This window comes from Sus scrofa, chromosome 9 (genome assembly GCF_054392235.1).
Source record: "Sus scrofa isolate SSC_HxYL_T2T_F1_AM1 chromosome 9, Sscrofa_HxYL_maternal_Yorkshire_Landrace_v2.0, whole genome shotgun sequence".
NCBI lineage: Eukaryota > Metazoa > Chordata > Mammalia > Artiodactyla > Suidae > Sus > Sus scrofa.
Genome location: NC_139391.1, coordinates 6,770,870 through 6,786,267, shown reverse-complemented (window position 1 = coordinate 6,786,267; position 15,398 = coordinate 6,770,870). Strand labels below are relative to the sequence as shown.

Sequence of the window (15,398 nt, the reverse complement as noted above, 5' to 3'; positions counted from 1 at the left end):
AACCATGAGGTTGCGAGTTCGATCCCTGGCCTTGCTTGGTTAAGGATCCAGCATCGCCATGAGCTATGGTGTAAGTCACAGATGTGGCTCAGATCCTGAGTTGCTGTGGCTGTGGTGTAGGCCAGTGGCTGCAGCTCCAATTAGACCCCAGCCTGGGAACCTCCATATGCCACGGGAGTAGCCCTAGAAAAGGCAAAAAGGCAGAAAAAGAAAAAAAAGAAATCTCCAGACTGAACTTTTCAATACCTCTCAAGTCTTAGAAGCCAGGCCTAGAATTTGCCATCAGACTTTGCCTGCAATACCTACACATTTAGGTGAATTCTGCTCTCTCACTCGCTCTCGCTCTTTTCCCCTCTCCGTAAGGCCCTCAAAATATCCTGAGGTTCCTGGGCCTTCTAGAAAGTGACCTCATAATGCCGCTAAAACCCTATAAGCAAGGTACCAGGATGATTCTTTTCAAGGGTCTTTACTGGCTCCGTAAAATCAACTTTAGTTCTTTAAAGCTGTCTGGTCTGAGACTAAGTACGTCTCTCTCAAAGCTTATATTTCTCTCAGGAGTACCCATTGTGGCTCAGTGGAAACGAACCCCACTAGTATCCATGAAGATGTGTGTTTGATCCCTGGCGTCGCTCAGTGGGTTAAGGGTCCCAAGTGGCCATGAGCTATAGTGTAGGTCACAGACACGGCTCAGATCCCAAGTTGCTGTGACTGTGGCATAGGCTGGCAGCTGTAGCTCTAATTCAGCTCCTAGCCTGGGAACTTCAATGTGCTGCAGGTTTGGACTTTAAAAAAAAAAAAATTTATATTCCTATCAAATCCATGGTAATATAACCAGTATTTCCAATTTTATCCTGTTACAAGGAGAACAGGTTCTTTTTTAAAGTATAGTTAATTTATAATGTTATGCCAATTTCTCCTGTACAGCAAAGTGAACCTGTCATATATATGTATATGTGTGTGTGTGTGTGTGTGTGTGTGTGTGTATATATAATCCCTTTCTTATATTATCTTCCATCATAATCTATCGCAAGAGACTGGATATAGTTCCCAGTGCTATACAATAGGTATATCCATTTTAAAATGTAATATTTTGCATCTACTAACCCCAGACTCCCAGCCCATCCCACTTTCTCCTCCCTCCCCCTTGGTAACCACAAGTCTGGGAAAACAAATTCTTACTGCATTTATGCAAATAACTATATTGCTATGAAAATAAGAGTACTCACTGGGAAGTTCCCAAATTCTGGAGGAATTAGGTAGGAAGGAAAAGTAATTGTTTCATCTTTGTTCCTAAAGATATACTTTATCAAATTACTGTAAGTTATAGCTTAAGGGACTTTTTTTTATATAATTTTTTTTAATTTTCCCACTGCTTAAGGGACTTTTAACAATTACTGTAAGTTAGCTTAAGAGAAAAAGTTTCTTTCTTTCTTTTTTTTTTTTTTTATCTTTTTTCCTTTTCTAGGACCGCTCCCATGGCATATGGAGTTTCCCGGGCTTGGGGTCTAATTGGAGCCACTGGCCTACGCCACAGCCACAGCAATGCGGGATCCGAGCCACATCTGCAACCTACACCACAGCTCACAGCAACGCCGGATCCTTAACCCACTGAGTGAGGCCAGGGATTGAACCCGCAACCCCATGGTTCCTAGTCAGATTTGTTAACCACTGTGCCACAACGGGAACTCTGAGAAAAAGTTTCTTTAAATCTGGGAAACAAAAAATTGAAAAACCAACAATGTTTCAAGCAAAAGCCATAAAAATTGTAATTATCTTCATCAGTTCGTTCAGTCGTTATAATTCTTTTCTTAATTTTTATTTTTTTGCTTTTTTTTTTTTTAAGGCCACACCTGCAGCATATGGAGGTTCCCAGGCTAGGAGTCAAATCAGAGCTACAGCTGCTGGCCTGCACCACAGCCACAGCAACGAGGGATCTGAGCCAAGTCTGCAACCTATACCACAGCTCACAGCAATGCTAGATCCTTAACCCACTGAGCGAGACCAGGGTTCGAACCCACAACCTCATGGTTCCTAATCGGATTGTTTCCACTTCACCACGATGGGAACTCCTATTATTAGTTTTATGGTTCCAGTTTTTCCTCAGCATTCTATAAATTATTACCTAGCTCAGCGGTGTGATCTGAAAGTTATCAGAAACCTATGCTTGTCAGAGTCCTTTCCATGAATCTCCTTGAAGATGAAGCACTTTTTTTGTTGTTTTGTTTTTTTGTTTTTTTGCCGTGTCTTGGGCTGTCCTGCGGCATATAGAGGTTCCCAGGCTAGGGGTCGAATCGGAGCTGTAGCCTCCGGCCTACACCACAACCACAGCAACACGAGATCCGAGCCTCATCTGCAACCTACACCACAGCTCACAACAACGCTGGATCCTTAACCCACTGAGCAAGGCCAGGGATCCAACCCGAAACCTCATGATTCCTAGTCGGATTCGTTAACCACTGAGCCATGATGGGAACTCCAAAGATGAAGCACTTTTGCAAAAGCATCAGAGTAAAACAGTAACTGCCAGTAAATGACAAAAGACTTAAAAATGCCCATAGCTAAGGAGCTGATGAGAATTAATTACAATGCAGTTGACAGTGAAATTTGGCTATTTCTGTGATACACATTTGAAGATGACCACTGGAATTATAATTGATAACATTACATATCAGACTTTTAGGAATTTCATATAATTTCTGGAATACTTATATCCATAAAATATACCCATACCAGGATACCAATAAAGAAAATTTAGCATTATTCTTATTTGACAGTGCTTCCCATGTAATTTGATAAATAAGCCTAATTAGTTTAATGTCACTCCTTTTATAAGGAGCTATAACAAGTCTTTGGAGATGTTTCAGGAACCCTCTGGAAAATCCCAAAGTTATTTCCATGTCAAAAAGACTTAGAATTTGATTTGGGGGAGTTTCCCAAAAATATCACAAGGTTTTGGACACTTAATAGGATCACAAATCATTAGAAAACAAAAGATTTTAGGAGTTCTCATGAGGCTCAGATATGAACCTGGCTAGTATCCATGAAGATGCAAGTTTTATCCCTGGCCTCTCTCAGTGGGATCCCTGGCCTCTCTCTGGCATTGCCATGAGCTGTGGTGTAGGTCACAGACTTGGCTCAGATCCTGAGTTCCTGTGGCTGCGGTGTAGGCTGGCAGCTGCAGCTCAGATTCGACCCCTAGTCTGGGAATTTCTTTCTTTCTTTTTTTTTTTTTTTACTACCTTTTTTTTTTTTTTGTCTTTTTGCTATTTCTTTGGGCCACTCCCGCGGCATATGGATGTTCCCAGGCTAGGGGTCGAATCGGAGCTGGAGCCACCGGCCCACGCCAGAGCCACAGCAACTCGGGATCCGAGCCGCGTCTGCAACCTACACCACAGCTCACGGCAACGCCGGATCCTTAACCCACTGAGCAAGGGCAGGGACCGAACCCGCAACCTCATGGTTCCTAGTCGGATTCGTTAACCACTGCGCCACGACGGGAACTCCTGGGAATTTCTATATGCCGCAAGTGCAGCCCTGAAAAGCAATTAAAAAAAAAAAAAGATTTTAAAGTCAAATACAGAAGTCCAGTAGTTGTGAGCAAAAGTTAGCTCTTTTATTTTCTATTTATTTAATTTTTTTCTTTTTATGGCTGTGCCTATGGCATATGGAAATTGCTGGGATGGGGTCAACATGGAGCTGCAGCGGCGACCTATGCTGCAGCTTGTGGCAAAACTTAGCTTTTTTAATATTGAGATGACTCAGTTTTCTTAAGTAATCAAACACCTGATTAAGACAACATGAAGCAGAGGGAATTATTGTGGTAAAACATAAAATCTTTGCCTTTTAGCCAGATTACTTAAAATGCTTAAAGAAAGAGTCTTTGGTTTGGGATCTTTTTTTTTTTTTTTTTTTTTTGGCTTTAGGGCTCCATTTGCAGCATATGGAGGTTCCCAGGCTAGGGGTTGGGTTGGAGTGCAGCTGCAGGCTTGCACCACAGCAGCACCAGATCCGAGCCGCATCTGCAATCTTCACACCAACTTAGGGCAATGCTTGGATCCTTAACCCAATGAGCGAGGCCAGGGATCAAACCCTCGTCCTCATGGACACTGTGTTGGGTTTTTAAAATTTGGTTTATATTTTAGGGCTGCACCCACAGCATATGGAAGTTCCCAGGCCAGGGATTGAATCGGAGCTGCAGCTTCTGGCCTACGCCACAGCCACAGCAACGCCAGATCTGAGCTGAGTCTGCAGCCTACACTGCAGTTCAAGGCAACATTGGATCCTTAACCCACTGAGTGAGGCCAGGGATGGAACCTGCATCCTCACGGATACTAGTCAGATTCATTTCTGCTGGGCCACAACGGGAACTTCACTGTGTTGGGTTTTTAACCCACTGAGCCACCATGGGAATTCTGAGAAGGAGCTTTCTTGTGGTGCAGTGGGTCGAGGATCCAGTGCTGTCAATGCAGTGCTGAGGGTTCAGTCCCTGGCCTGGGAAATTTTGCATGCCATGGGTGTGGCAAAAAAAAAAAAAAAAAAAAAAAGGTAAAGAAAACCTTTCATAATCTCTTATCAGGAGCAGATCAACACTCCAAGAGAACTTTGTCATTGTAGCAGATGAAAGAAAATTACTTAAGCATACTATCAAGAGTAAAACCTATTTTTATTTAAATTAAAAAAAATTTTAATATGGCTGCACTCATGGCATATGGAAGTTACCAGGCCAGGGACTGAATCCTAGCTGCAGGTACAAACTACGCTGCAGCTACAAACTATACTGCCCTAACCCTAACCCACTGCACCAGGCCAGGGATCGAACCTGTGCCTCCACAGTGACCACAGCAGGAGCTCAAGTGAACCCTGTTTAAAAACAAAAACCTGTTTAAAAACAAAAACCTCTTATAATAACCGTTCCATTTTAGCCAACTTGAGCACACAGGGTAAAATTTTCTCTTCCTTTCTCTTTTATCCCAACTTTCTATATTATTTCCTCCTATATTTTCATCTTTCCCATTCTGAAATAACCAGTTGTACTTTAGGAAAAATTTACTCTTTTCCCTTAACAAAAATGCATCTCCATACCTGTATCTTCTCTAAGCCAAAATACACATCCTACTTCCCCGGCAGTGTTGTTTACCCCATTATTTCTAGTAGCTTTAATTACATATGTTAATTAGAATTTGTCATTTGTAGAAACCTTCATTTCTAGTGAACACTAAGAAGTAAGCAGTTGTGAATCTCTGTTAAGCCAGCACTCTTTAGATCAGCGCATTGCTGAGTATCTTTTGCAATGTCCAGAAACATACCTTTCCTCATAGCGCGACTCTTCAGGGTGGCACAGGAAACGCTTACTAATAGAACCAAATGTCATAATTTCCTCTGTTATAAGAGGTCAAAATTAGGTGAACTTAGACTTGTTTACCAATGACTGTTTCAGTGTTTTATCCTCGTTGGAAATGATCTAGACAGTCAGTGAATTCCCATGATTTCAGTGAACTTAGCAAAATTTGAAGGCTGGAAGTTGCCAAAGATGTGGGGAAACTATTTTTGAGTTGACCTAACATGACACATAATTATTGCTGAAAATTTCACCTAAAAACTCTTATCTCACTGACATTTTGCTCTCTGTCTTTCAACAGTTAGGTTTAGACTACCCATAAACAATTTATTAGACACTAGACAGTCAGCCATCACCTGCAGCTACTTTTCTTGCTGAAAAATTTTGAATTGAGATAATGTGAAGCCCAGGGAGAATAAAAGTGGTTTATCTGCATTTAATTTAATGCTAGTGATGCGGAGGAAATTTTTTTTTTTTTTTTTTTTTTTTTTTTTTTTTTTTGCTTTTTAGGGCTGAACCTGTGGTATATATGAGTTCCCGGGTTAGGGGTCAAATCCAAGCTGCAGCCACTGACCTAAGCCAGAGCCACAGCAACACGGGATCCAAGCCTAGTCTGCGACCTACACCACAGCTCCCAGCAACACTGGCTCCTTAACCCACTGAGGGAGGCCAGGGATCAAACCTGCATCCTCATGGATGCAAGTTGGGTTCATTACCACTGAGCCACAATGGGAACACCCTAAAGACAAGAATTTTAATTTAACTAGTTTTTATTTACCAAAGATTACCCCAGATCACAAGTACTTAGAAAACATTTGGGTTAGTTTCTTTATTTCTGAATTTTAGGAATACTTAATTCATAGCTACTTATTCTTAAACGTATTAAGTAGACTCTTTTACAAGTTACTTTTGGCATTTCCATCCAGAGGTAGAGAAGAAAAGAAAGTATGTATATATCACATACACCCATGGATGTATTCAACATCCAGACACAAACAGACACCCAGTAGCTTCTGTTCCAAATGTTAGCTATGAATCACGTGCAACAGTATAAGACTCATTGGTTTATTGTATCAGTTGAATCCAAATGCCAGATGGAACAATTTAAGATTACCTGCTCCAATGCCTAAAGCTTCTTACTAATATTTGTGGAGAAAACTTTTAAGATTTGTATTTGTCGGAGCCCCACTGTGGCTCAGCAGTTTACGACCCCAGCTGGCATCCATGAGAACGCTGTCTCCATCCCTGGCCTCGATCAGCGGGTTAAGGATCCAGCGTTGCCGTGAACTGTGGTGTAGGTCGCAGACGCAGCTCGGTCCCACGTTGCTGTGGCTGTGGTGTAGGCCAGCAGCTGTAGCTCCAATTCGACCCCTAGCCTGGGAACCTCCATATGCTGCATGTGAAGCCCTAAGAAGACAAAAAAAAAAAAAAAAAAAAAGATATGAATTTTAGTATCTTTAGAAATACTGGCCAGTTGGCACATGTTGGCAGCTCTGAGTATCAATTCAGAGAATATTGTCTTGTTCTAAACAAGCAAGAAAATCCAAGAAATCCACAATAACCAATTAGTTTCCCTCTCTCTTTTCCTTTCTTTTTTTTTTTTTTAGGGCATCACCCTCAGCATATGGAGCTTCCCAGCTAGGGGTCAAATGAGAGCTACAGCTGCCGGCCTGCACCAAAGCCACAGCAACGTGGGATCCAAGCCGCATCTGTGACCTAGACCACAACTCACCGCAACGCCGGATCCCTAACCCACTGAGTGAGGCCAGGGATCAAACCCACAACCTCGTGCTTCCTAGCCAGATTTGTTTCCACTGCACCGTGACAGGAACTCCCTCATCTCTCTTTCTTGCTGCGTAAAATATTTAAGAAAGATTTGGATTTCAGTGAAGGTATGGTTTTCTGGAGCTTTGTTCACAGTGTATGGTGCTTGATCTGGGAGCTCACTTCTCAGACCAGGGATTGAACCCCGGCTGCAACCGCAAAAGTGTCAAGTCTTAACTACTAGACCCCCAGAGAACTCCCAGTGAAGGTATGGATTTTGATTTCCTTTTGTTTCTTTCTTTTTTTTTTAATGACCACACCCGCAACACATGGAAGTTCCTGGGCCAGGGACTGGATCCTAGCTGCAGCTGCAACTTACACCACATCTGTGGCAACACTGGATCCTTTAACCCACTGTGCTGGGCCGGGGATTAAACCTGTGTCTCTGAAGTGACCTGAGCTGCTGCAGTACAGTTCTGAACCCACTGTGCCACAGCAGGAACTCCTCCTATACTTCTTGTTTTTATCCTGGTACCTTAATCTTACATGCTATTACAGGAAATTTTTGGATGACCTCACTGTAAGCCCACTTTGTAGGCGGCTCCTTTTCTTTCCAGGGAGGGTCCCAAGAGATCTCTCTGGGATTGGGGTCTTCCTCCATTAGCGCTCTGTGCACCTAGTCTGCAGGAGCAGCCCCTGAGCCCTGGAGCGTAATTCCAGAGTGTGGCATATCAGTATGCATAGCATCAGCACCAGGAAGCATCTGTGGGGTTTTGCATTTATCAAGGGCTGGTGTATACCGCTCAGGGGTCTTAGGAGACGTTGATGCCAGATGTTCAGGACATTCATATCTGTCTATTAAATTTTTTAGTAACATTGTACCAGGGATTAGATCCACAATATCCTATCAGGTCGGGGGACCGAGGAGTGAGTGAAGTGGTGACACAAAGACCATAAACCTCTGTCCTATTTTCCCCGTGGTGCTGCCCCTCGTTTCCGGTTGCGAGGCTCTTTGATCTTTCTCGGTTAGGACACGTTGTCCACATGGCTCCTTGTACTGAGCCACGTAGTGGTACTGGCAGCGGGCGGGGGTCTCCCTTTCTCCTCTGCAAAGGAATCTTTTTCTCAGTGCCCCTCCTTGGGCGGTGACAATCGCTGTGCCCTCCTCAGCCTACCTTGGCCTTGAGGCAGGGAGGACCTTTCAGTACATGAATAATCAGTTAAGGCCTTTATAATTAGTGGTCTCCTCTTCTCATTAGACCCCCTGGCCTTGATCACACCACTCTCTTGGGATCATTAGGGCAGCTGTGACCTCTTGGGTTGGATCCCACCGGAAACACACCACCGAGAAACATGTGAAAGCACACAGCAGTGTGACAGACGCCAGCATGCTAGTGGTGCCCCTTTCCTAGAGGGTGTTATTCACCTGCGTTAGGTAGGTAGGTGGCAAGTTGCAGGTAAAAACGGCGTTGGCCTTGGTTAATTGCAAGGGGAATCTTGCGGTCTTGTGCCCGGTGCTTCTCTTTTGTCTGTCTCAGCTTATCCATAAGCAAGGTTGTGGCTGAACTGGCCCTTCAAGTCCTTGTTTTGATTGCAAGACACCTTGTAGCAATAAGCATCAGGAACTTTTGAAAAAATAAGGGTTTACAGGACCTGGAAATTACACAGCACACCTGGGGCCATACAGCAAGGTCACGGGTAGAGAGAGGAAGGAAGACTCTGTGGGGCCGGAGTTCTGCTTTTATGGGGGTTGAGGGTGCGGAACCTTGGGTTTCTCTGTGATGAATTTACAACACATGAGCAGGAATTTTAACGTGTAGAAAGAGGAAGAACAAGAGACCCAAACGGTCCATTATGGAGATTGACTAACACCTCCAAAACAAAGCGGCTCAGTTCCAGGAGCCGCCTGGCTCTTTATACAGCAATTTGCTTATTCAAGAAGTCCTTTGATGTGGCTGCCTTGGCAATCAAAGCTTAAGTCAGGCATTTTCTCTACAAAAAAGGAAAAAAACCTGCTTTCGGCTTTCGGCTTTCGGCTCGGCTCGGAGGCGGCCAGGGTGCGGCTTTCTTCAGTTGTCCCGAATCCGGATGCATCCGACACCAGCTGCCACCACCATGCCGCCTAAGTTCGACCCCAAAGAGATCAAAGTCATGTACCTGAGATGTACCAGTGGAGAAGGTGGTGCTCCATCTGCCCTGGCCCCCAAGATCGGCCCCCCGGGTCTGTCTCCAAAAAAGGTTGGTGATGACATCACCAAGGCAACTGGTGATTGGAAGGGCCTGAGAATTACAGTGAAACTGACCATTCCGAACAGACAAGCCCAGATGGAGGTGGTACCTTCTGGCTCTGCCCTGATCATCAAAGCTCTAAAGGAGCCGCCAAGAGACAGAAAGAAGCAGAAAAACATTAAGCACAGCGGAAACATCACTTTTGTGGAGACTGTCAGCATTGCCCGACAGATGCGGCACCACTCTTTAGCTGGAGAACTTTCTGGAACCCTTAAAGCGATCCTGGGGACTGCCCAGTCTGTGGGCTACAATGTTGGTGGCCGCCACCCTCACGCCATCATAGATGACATCCACAGGGGTGCAGTGGAATGCCCAGCTCGTTAAGAACTGCAAAGAAAAATTAAAGATTATTTGACAACCAATGGAAAAACAAAACAAAACAAAACCCAACTGTCAGAGTTTGTACTGCGAGGGGGAGGTGTTCCAGGCCCAGGGAACTGTAGGCCCATGAGCCCTGAGGCAGGAGGATACTCAGCCCGTCGCAGGAACAAACAGCCATGAGGCCAGTGGGCCTGGGGAGCAGCGGGGAGGGAGCACGGCCGGGCTGTGGTCCAGACCAGACGCTCGAAGGCCCTGTTAGTCAGACTGGGTACTTGGGATTTTATTCTGAAAGCAGTGGTAACTTTTTTTTTTTCCCCCCAATTCAGCATCGAATCTAGAGACAGACTCTAGGGACAAGGGAAGCAAGCCAAGGACATAAAGGCCTATTTTGAACAGCCCAGGCTCAATCAACCATGACTTGAACCGGGGGAGATGGGCGCGGAGGTTGCTGTGAAAGGGTGGGAATCTGTTTTGTTTTGTTTCCCTTTTTATTTTTTTTTAATTTTTTTTTTTTTGGTCTTTTTGCCATTTCTTGGGCCGCTCCCTCGGCATATGGGAGGTTCCCAGGCTAGGGGTCTAATTGGAGCTGTAGCTGCCAGCCACAGCCACAGCCACAGCAACACGGGATCCGAGCCGCGTCTGCGACCTACACCACAGCTCATGGCAACGCCGGATCCTTAGCCCACTGAGCAAGGGCAGGGATCGAACCCGCAACCTCATGGTTCCTAGTCGGATTCGTTAACCACTGCGCCACGACGGGAACTCCCTTGTTTCCCTTTTTAACGTTTTATCGACGTGGAGTTGATTTGCAATGTTGTGATAATTTCCTCTGTCCAACAGGATGATTCAGTTATACATGTACATACATCCATTCTTTTCTTTGGGCCGGGGAGCCCAACATATGGAATTCCTGGGGCCGGGGATCAGATCCAAGCCACAGTTGTGACCTAAGCCACAGCTGAGCTGTAGCAATGCCAGATCCTTTAACCCACCGTGCTGAGCTGGGGAGTGAACCTGTGTCCTCGTGCTTCAGAGATGCCACTGATCCATCGGGCCACAGTGAGAGGTCCACATCCATTCTCTTTTAGATTCTTTTCCCACATAGATTATGACAGAATATTGGGTAGAGTTCTCGGTGCTATACAGCAGGTCCCTGTTGGCCAATCATTCCATATACCTCAGCGTACATAGGCCAATCCCAAACCCACATTTCACACCCCACACCTCTTCCCTTTGGTAACCATTAGTCTGTTTTCAAAGTCAGTGAGTCTGTTTCTGTTCTGCAAATAAGTTCGTTTGTATCCTTTTTTTAAGATTCCACATATATAAGTGATATCATGTGATGTTTGTCTTACTGTTTAACTTCACTTGGTATGATAATCTCTAGGTCTATCCATGTTGCTGCAGATGGCATTATTTCATTTTTTATGGCTGAGTAATATTCCATTATATATATATGTACCACATCTTCTTATTTTGGGTTTGTTGTTTTTTGTTTTTGCTTTATAGGGCCGTATCTGCGGCATATGGAGCTTCCCAGTTTAGGGTCAAATCAGAGCTACAGCCGCCAGCCTATGCCATAGGCTCAGCAATGGGGTATCCAAGCTGCATCTGTGACCTCCACCAAGCTCATGGCAACACCGGATCCTTAACCCACTGAGTGAGGCCGGGGATCAAACCCACAACCTCATGGTTCCTAGTCGGATTCGTTTCCACTGTGCCACAGTGGGAACTCCAGTACCACATCTTTATCCATCCCTTTGTCCTTGGATGTAGGTTGTTTCCATATCTTGGCTCTTGTTAAGAGTGCTTCAGTGAACATTGAGAGGGTGCATGTATCTTTTTGAATTAGGATTTTCTCTGGATAGATGCCCAGGAGTGGGATTGCTGGATCACATGGTAGTTCTATTTTGAGTTTTCTAAGGAACCTCCATTCTGTTTTGGGGGGGTGGAAATCTGGATGGAATCTGAAGGGAGCGCCAGTGAGATCTGCTGATGGACTGGATGCTGGGTATGGGAGAAAAGAAGGAATTAGGATGACCCCAAGGTGCTTGGGGCTGAGCGATTGGCCATTTGCTGAGGGGAAGACTGCGGGTGGAGTAGGGCTGAAGAGGGGTGGGGAAATTTTCTGGAATCGAGGGAAGCAGTGGATTTCTGAGATAGTTAGTAACATCTCTAGGGCCTGGCCCTTTTGGGGTGTGGGGAGAGAGGTAGAGTTCAGGGGCAAAAATGACTCTCGGGTTTCTGGCTTATGGACAGGGGAGGTGTTTGTGCCATTTTCTGAGATGGAGAAGATGGGGACGGTGCTGGCTGGTACTATGGCAGGACATCTGGGTACCAGCTGCTGCGCGTGATGCTGATTCCGGCCTGGAATCTTCCCCCCACTTCCACCTTGCTCGCTCCCTCCTTTCTTTAGGAGTCTTTTCCCATGTTTTGCTTGTTAGGGAAGTGTTTCCTGACCACCTTCTCTTGAATGTGCTATCACCCTGACCCCTGCGTGTGCCGATGCCTCCCCTGGCTTTATTCTTTTTCACCACATTTATCACCATCTGATACGACTGCCTGTTTCTGTGACAGTTTCCTGCCACTACAAAGTGAGCCTCATGAGAGCAAGAATGAGAATCCACTTTATTCTCGACCTAAAGCAGGGTGGGCGCTCAGGAAGTATTTGGGGTCTGAATGACCCCTGAATGCCAGGTAGGGCCTCGGATGCTCTTTGGAGCCCCTCTGACTTTGACTAATTCGACACTGTCCCTACTTTGGGCTAAGTGAATCTTGTTGAAACTGCCCTGGCCCTGGAGGCTGAGAGCAGAAGGGACAGTGGCAGAAGAGAGCAGGGAACCTCAATTTCCCAACCTGTTAAATAGAGAGAAATGAAAAACGGCCATATGACTTCTGAAAGGGGCTGTGAGTGAGGAGTGGGTGTAGGAGAAGTAACTGGATCAGGGTTCTTGGAATGCGGGGCTGGGGTCCAGGCAGGGATAGTGTGAGGCAGTAAGTGTTTGCCCCTTCGTAATAAAGGGTGTGTGTGTGTGTGTGTGTGTGTAAGACTGGTTTCACTGGGGTGGGAGGGGGCCAGCCTGCCTGGAAGAGCCCAGAAAATGGAAGGGAAGGCAGAGCACGGGTTGGGGGGACAGTTAGGTCCTGGAGCTGTGACCACCTGTGACGAGACTGGGGGAATTGCAAGCTGGGCCGGTCACTCCCTGGTCTCTACCCAACACCCCTGGCTCCATGAAAGCACTCCTTCCAGAGAGGTTGCAGGAGGGCAGGGCAGAACTGAGGCTATTATCTTCTGGAAGAGGAGCCTGGGGCCCAGGTGGGAGAAGGATGGTACCGATGCCCATGTGCCAGTCCCCAGAACCCGTGACGATTACTGGGGATATGCTGTCCTGCAAAAAGGACTTTGCAAATGAGATTAAGGTGCAGATCTTGAGATAGCCCCTCCTGGATTGTCTAGATGGGCCAATATCATCACAGGATCTTTAAGAGAGAGAGGCAGGAGATGAGAGAGTGCAGTAGGAAATATAAGGTGTGCAGGTGGTCTCTGGAAGCTGGAAAAGGCAAAGGAATGGATTTTTCCTGAAACATCCAGGAGGAATGCAGTCCTGTTGATGCCTTGATTTTAGACGTCTCACCTCCTTGAGTTCCCATCGTGGCTCAGTGGTTAACGTATCTGACTAGCATCCATGAGGACGCAGGTTCAATCCCCTGGCCTCGCTCAGTGGGTTAAGGATCCGGTGTTGCCTTGAGCTGTGGTGTAGGTCACAGATGTGGCTCGGATCCTGTGTGGCTGTGGCTGCGTTGTAGGCTGGCGGCTCCAGCTCCGATTGGACCCCTAGCCTGGGAACCTCCATGGGGCACGGGTGTGGCCGTAAAAAGCAAACAAATAAAAATAAAAATAGACTTCTCACCTCCAGAACTGTAAGCATAAGTCCATGTTGTTTTAAGCCACAAAGTTTGTGGTAGTTTGTTATAGCAGCCATGAGAAACCAATACAGATCCAACGTCATCTGGCGATTGATGGTGGACTTGGAGCTGGATTAGAACCCCGTTAGTCCACCTGTCTCAGCGGAAGCCTCTATGTGTCAGCCAGTGTCTCCAGGTCACGGCGCAGCTCCCCGGGGCAGCACCTGGACTCTCATCACATGTATTTCATTTGACCCTGACGAGAACCCCGTAGGGCAGACAGTGCTCCAGGGTTCCACGTGAAGTGTCTTGGCCAAGGTCAGAGCACGCAAGGAGGAATCAATGAGCTAGATCCCAGACCCAAGTCCCCTGCCCTTCTCTGAAGACTTCATACAGCACATGTGTCTCTCATTCATCCATTCTACAAGGATTCACTGAACATCTGGCTGACGCCTGGGCACTGTGCTCAGAACTGCAGCTCCGTCAGGGAACAATCACGATGTCCAGAGACCAGGAAGAGAAAACCCAGTTTAGACCGATAATCATGCAATTAAATATATAATTAAAATGAGGTGATATGTGCCCCACCACCTTCATAGCCGCTCTATTCAGTAGCCAAAAGTGGAAGCCCACAAAGTGTCCATCCGTGGATGAAGAGGTAGATAAAATCGGTTTACACATGCAAGGAAATATCGTTCAACTACATAAAAAGGAAGTAACTTCTGACACACGCTATAACCTGGATGCAGCCTGAAGATACTATGTGAAGTGAAATAAGATAATCGCAAAAGCCACGTACTGTATGATTCCACTCATATGAGGGACCTAAAGCAGCCACATTCATCGTGGCAGAAAGTAGGATGGTAGCTGCAGAGGATGGGAGAGGGGAGTTGTTATTTCATGGGTACAGAGTCTCAGTTTGGGAAGACGAAAAGCTCTAGAGGCCGCTGGTCGTGACTGTTCCTATTGTCACTTAACTGTACACTGTACCCTAAACTTAAAAATTTGGTAACTTTCATTATATATATCTTAGCACAGTAATTGTGTGTGTGTGTGTATGTATGTGTGTGTATTAGGTGCAGTAGGAAGGGCAGATATCTTGGAAGTGTGCAAAAGGAGAGCGAGCTGCCTGGAGCCTCACAGGGGCTTCTCTGAGACTAAAAGAAAGAAGGAAGGAGCTGGCCCATTGAAGGGGCACAGCGCTCCGGGCACATGGCAGCGCCGTGCATAGGCCCTGAGGCAGGAAGCAGTGCAGTGCCTCTGAGGAACTGCAAGCCTGCCGGGCTACGGTTGGGGTGCAGAAAGCAGGGGGGAGGTTGGCCCCAGGTGAGAGTGGACAGGAAGGCAGGGCCAGATCTTGCCTGGTAAGGATTTCAGCTCACCCAGTAAAAGCAGAGGGCCCCAGGGGAAGGTTTGGGGCTGCTGTGTGATGTCTGGAGCGAGTGCGAGAAGCTGGTTGGTTATGGCACTGGCTGGGGGGTGACAGTCGGGACCCCAGTGGGGCGTGGAGAGGGAGGGAAGAGATGTGGCGTAGTGGGAGCTGGAGGGAGACGTCAGGCGACCAGAGTCTCTGTGTTTCCAGCGGCAGCACCGCAGTGGCAAAAAGACGGCTGGTTGCCCCCGTGAGCCCATTCTCCAAAATGGTGTCTACTCAATAGACTTTTAAACAATTAATTTATTCTTTAAACTGTGGGAACATATACATAATATCAAATCTGCCATATATATATATATATTTTTTTTTTTGGCTGCATGCATGGCATATGGAAGTTCCCAGGCC

At 46.3% G+C, this 15,398-nt stretch overlaps 1 pseudogene across 1 annotated transcript; it reads left to right on the top strand.

Moving 5' to 3' along the window:
• The first annotated feature begins 6,100 nt into the window (after positions 1 to 6,100).
• On the top strand, positions 6,101 to 9,731 carry LOC100523853 (large ribosomal subunit protein uL11 pseudogene; annotated as a pseudogene). Its single transcript, XR_014814541.1, has one exon. The product of XR_014814541.1 is annotated as a large ribosomal subunit protein uL11 pseudogene (transcript).
• Positions 9,732 to 15,398: the final 5,667 nt, after the last annotated feature.